Here is a 5,820-nt window from a genome sequence, read left to right on the forward strand (position 1 = left end):
TGCGCCGCTCCCTTCCCTGCAGTGGTCCGGAGGGAACCGCAGTGCCTCCGAGCTCGGCCTGTAAGCATTGCCATGGAACAATGTCTGTGATATGTTGGTAAGTGAAAAAATACAGTGTGAGCTCAGTCATGCCAAAAAAAAAGAGAGAGAGAGAGAGAGACACATTTAAATGATTGTATATGCATTTAAAAAATCCAGGAAGAAGACAAAAGATATTTAATAATTGTTCTTTTCAGGGACTGAGACTACAACAGGACTAGGTCATCTTCTGTGCTGTTTGAAGATGTTTTTACCATGTACATGTGTAACTTTCGTAATTTTTAAGCTAACAAAAAAAAACGAAAAAGAATTTTTCCCCAAAGTGGTCTAATCATATTGAATCTAGCAGCGACTTGTCTCTGTACTGATGAGCTGTAACAGTTCTTTAATTAGCCTGGATACTAGACCCTTATCAGATATATGATTGTAAAAATGTTCTCTCTGTACTTTCTTAATAATGTCTTTTGAAGCAAAAAGCCTGCCTGTTTTGGGCCGTCTATGAATTCCTTTACATTTTTAAATGGTTGACAAAAAAGAAATCAAATAATATTTCATGACGTGAAAATTATATGAAGTTCAAACTTCAACTTCATTAGTAAAAGTCTGTTGGAACACAGCCACTCAGTAGTTTACATATTGCCTCTGGCTGCTTTTACTCTACACTGGCAGAGTTGAGAAGCTACAATAGAAACATGCCCACAACACCTGATATATTTACTATCTGACCATTTGCAGAAAAAGTTTGCCAATATTCATGGATCACAAGACTAACTATTGCTAAGATGCCAATACGCCCCAAACTGATGTACAGATTCAATGCCATCCCTGTCAGAACCCAGCTGGCTTTACAGGAACTGACAATCTGATCTTATAGTCCATGGAAATGCAAGGGGCACAGACAGCCAAACTATCTTGAAAAAAACAAAGTTGGAGGACTCACACAATTTGAAATTGTGATAGAAAACTATACAGTACTGTGGAGAATAGTATACAGACCAGTGGAATAGAATTGAGAGTCCAGAAATAAATCCATACAGTCATGGGCTATTAATTTGCAACAAGGTGCCAAGACAACTTAATGGGGAAGAATGATCTTTTCAACAAACGATCCTGGGATAACTGCATATCCACATGCAAAAGAATGAAGCTGGACCCTCATCTTGTACCACAGATAAACATTAGCCATCACTTCTCGGCCTTTGGCTAAGATCAGGTGTAGTATCTGTTCTTATCAGTTTAATATCTGATACGCCCTCTATCCGAGGAAAAGATATTAAATGGATTTTGGGGATTAGGAGATGGAATAGGAGCTTGTTCTGTCCACTCCATGCATCAACCTGGTATTGCAGTACCTCCAGGAACGGTGCACCAAAATATAAAAGTAAAAAAATAAAAATTAACCCAAGATGGATAAGGCCTGCCCAGTTGGTGTGACCCAGTGGTTGAGCATTGACCCATGCACCAGGAGGTTGCTCGTTCGATTCCCAGTCAGGGAACATGCCTGGGTTTCGGGCTCAATCCCTAGCAGGAGGCGTGCAGGAAGCAGCCAATCAATGTTTCTCTCTCATTGGTGTTTCCCTCTCATCAATGTTTCTATCTCTCCCTCTCCCTTCCTCTCTCTCTAAAAATCAATAAAAACATTTTTTTTAAAAAGACGGATAAGACCTAAAAGTATAAGTTAGAACTCTAAAATTCTTATAAGAAAACACAGGAGTAATAAATCTGTGACCTTGAGTTAGGCAACATTTTTTGAGGTCTAACAACTAAAGTACAGCAACCAAAGATAAACTAGAAAACTGGGTGAATTCATCCAAATTAAAAACTTTTCAGTGAGGGTGGGGGAAAATCAACAATAAAGATAATTTTTAAAAAATTAAAGCCAAAACCGGTTTGGCTCAGTGGATAGAGCGTCGGCCTGTGGACTGAAGGGTCCCGGGTTCGATTCCGGTCGGGAGCGTGTGCCTGGGTTGCGGGCACATCCCCAGTGGGGAGTGTGCAGGAGGCAGCTGGTCGATGTTTCTCTCTCGTCGATGTTTCTGACTCTCTGTCTCTCTCCTTTCCTCTCTGTGAAAACTCAATAAAATATATTTAAAAAAAAAAAAATTAAAAACATTTTTGCTTCAAAGGACACTATAAAGAAAGAGAAAACCCACAGAAAGAGAGAACATTTTTACAAATCCTATCCTATCCTATATAATAAACACATAATATGCAAATCAACCAAACAGAACGACCAGTTGCTATGACGTGCACTGACCACCAGGGGGAAGACCCTCAATGCAGGAGCTGCCTCCTGGTGGTCAGTGCACTCCCATAGGGGGAGCTCTGCTCAGCCAGAAGTGAGCATCAGACGCAAGCCCAGCGGCGGTGGTGGGAGGTCTCTCCTGCCTCCACTGCAGGCAGCTGGTAAGGAGCGAGGGGTCCTGACTGTGAGAGCCCTGGACTGCGAGAGGGATGACTGCCTGCCGGCTTAGGCCCAATCCCCGCCCCCACCCCCTCACTTCCCGGGGGTCCTGGACTGCGAGAGGGCACAGGCCAGGCTGAGTGACACGCTTTCCTCCCACCCCACCCCCCTTCAGTGCAGAATCTCGTGCACCAGGCCTCTAGTATCTGACAAGAGTCTAGTATCCAGACTAATTAAAGAACTGTTACAATTTGACAACAGACAAATAACTAAAAAATGGGAAAGAATGAGGACAAGGGCTTCAAAGTGAGTGTACCAGTCTGGGTCCCTAATCTTCCTCAAAAAGACAATAAACTCTTACCTGTGCAAGCTACTGCAGTAGGATTTTGTTATATGCATCTGAATATAATCCTAACTGATAACACCACCTATAACTAAACTAAATGATGCTTAGTAGACAGAGATGTGAACAGGTCCTAGTGGCCCTGCCTTTGAAATCAGTCTCTTCTCCGTCACCTCGCCTCAGCCAACGTCCTGGCAGAACCCACCACACCTACCCCAGACACTGCAGGCTTCCTACCAGCTGGGCCGCCCATGCTCCCCTCACTGTACTCACCAGTGTTCACTGTGAATGGAACCGGAGTCCTGCCAGTCCCTGACCAAACACTCCCATGCCCTCCTATCTCATTGAGAATAAATGCCAGCGCCTTTACTCCAACTACAGGGCAGGCCCTGAACGGCTGGGCCTCCTCCGACCTCTCTGACCTCACCTCCTAACCAAGAGTTCCCTGTCTGCTCAGCAGGTGTGGCTCAGGGATGGAATGTCAACCTATGAACCAGGAGCCCAGGGTTTGATTCCTGGTCAGGGCACATGCCCGGGTTGCAGGCTTGATCCCCAGTGAGGGGCATGCAGGAGGCAGCCAGTCCATGATTCTCATCATTGATGTTTCTCTCTCCCTCTCCCTCTCCCTCTCTACATTCAATAAAAAATGTTTTAAAAGAGTTTCCCTCTCACTAATTCAATCAGCCAAACTGACCTCTGTGCTCTTCCTCTTTGGGCCTGTTCCCCTGCCTGGAATGCCCGTCCCCCACACCTCACGGCTATTTCCTTGACCACTTCAGTCATTTACTCAAAGCCACCCCTCCGTGGACACCTTCCTGACCTGGCGCTGCCCGCCCCCTGATTTGCGCTGCTCCTCCTCCTGCATATTTACCGCCCCTACCCTGTCCCTCAGGAGCAGGAAAGCGCGGAGCGCAGCTCTCTCCGCCCACGGCTGCGGCCTGCGCCTGTGAGCACAGCGCCTCCCACACAGGGATGCCCAGTAAGTGTTTACTGGTGAGTAGACAATTACAGTCAGGGGGAAACGAGGTGGGGATCTGAAGAAGGAGAAAGTGTCAGAAGCAAATGTCAACTGCCTGCCCAGCTTGGGCGCCCTGCATGCCAGTCCCACACAGGACCCTGCCTCCGTGTGGCGGTGACACCACAGCTCCGCACACTGCCTGGCTCGGGGAGCCCTGCTCTTCATGTACCACTTATGCAAACCACAGACTAAAACACAGCAAGAGCCATAAAAACAGGCACTTTCTAAATTGCTTCTGCCAAATCTTACTTTGGGGAACGGATTTTTCAGCTGAAGCATTGGAAACAAGAAATGCCAAGATCCAAACTTGTAATCAATGAGTTTGTTCCTCAAAATTTATGAATACCTGCGTTCTCAACAGCAAAATACATAAATATGATATTTGTGCATTTTAGTTAAAAGAACAATAATTAGGCCTAATGCAGTTTACTTCAGAGCATGCTAAGAACCTTTAAAAGTTACTCTGTTGAAATACTTTTGGTTTAAATAATTTAAAATCTAGCTTTACATACGCACAGGTTACATCTGGAGGGGCTCACGGGAGGATGTGTACTGTGCTTGCCTCTGGGGACAGCTAGGCACTTGGGAGAGAGGAGTGGGAGTGAGATTTTTCATTATTACCTTTGGAATTGGCATCACATTAATGCATTGCTTATGCAAACACAATAGATTATAATTTTAAGTCAGTCAGTCACACATTACCTTAAAACAAACGAATGAAACAGAAGCTATCAGCCTACTTCAGAAGGAAGTTGCCTTACACCCATGTTTGGAGATAAGGAACTCGGCAGGCTCTGTCAGATCAGCTAAGCACAGAGGGCGCACTTTAGGATGGACAGCGCCTGGCCAAGCCACCAGGGGCAGCAGTAAGGTCTCGCTCCCACCCAAAGCCCTGGTGCTCGGTTTACACAAGAGCCAGGCACTGTGTGAGCTGACAGGCACCCCCTGGAGAGGCACGCGGTCCCTCCGCCATGGGTTGTGACTATAAATCGCTTGTTGTGGTCATATATAATAGTAATAACATTGTTTTTTAAACTTTTCTCTAAGTAGCCAAACAGGTTTTTCACCTCTTAGAACAACAAATAATTTATTTCTAAACTTTACTCTAACAGATAAGCCAACATTATTCCGCAAATCCACATTTTCCTAATTAAACTCTCGGAACACCGCCAGGACCGTATCAGAAATATAAAGAACAAGAACACATGACAGGGGAGATCCGTCTGAACAGAGTGAGCTCCTTAAAGGGGCTGCCGTCTGGCACACCTGCAGGTCAGCAAGGGAAAGGGGGGGGGCGGACTGCAGCGCAGGGGCTTCAGGGGACAGTACGTGGGTTCTGTGCGCAGTTGCTCGGACGGCCTCTCTTTTTCTGTCTCAAAAACCCTCGCAGGCACACGCCTGGGAGACCCCCAGTACCCAGGCCGGACCAGGATGTCGGCAGGGACGCTCCGGGGAGCGGTCCGCGGTCTGCAGACACCCGCGTCCAGCAATCTGTGCAACGACCCCGGTGCAACGTCCATCCTTCGCCCAGCGGTGGCCTCTCCCCCCGCGCGGCGTCATTACCCCCAGGAGGGCGGGCAGGGGGCTGCATCAGCTCCCTCACCCCGTCGGCTTTATTACTTCCCACTTGTTAACAACCACCACCCAAGTAGGTCACCCCTTCCTTCCTGCACAACCAGGACTCACTCAAGAGCGTGCAGGCCAGGCCTGAGCTTGGGCAGCGGGTCTCTCTGCTGATGCTCCAGGTCCCCGCTACATGGAGGGGGTGTATTTAAGGTTATTCTTTAAATAACTTTTTCTTTTTTAAAGATATTTGTAGATTTCAGAGAGAGGGAGGGGGAGGGAGAGAGATAGAAACATCAATGAGAGAGAATCATTGATCAGCTGCCTCCTGCACACCCACACTGAGGATCAAGCCCTCAACCCAGGCATGTGCCCTGACTGGGAATTGAACTATGACCTCCTGGTTCATAGGTTGATGCTCAACCACTGAGCCACACCAGCCAAGCCATAACC

Source organism: Myotis davidii, unplaced genomic scaffold (assembly GCF_000327345.1).
Source record: "Myotis davidii unplaced genomic scaffold, ASM32734v1 scaffold937, whole genome shotgun sequence".
NCBI classification, from domain to species: Eukaryota; Metazoa; Chordata; class Mammalia; order Chiroptera; family Vespertilionidae; genus Myotis; species Myotis davidii.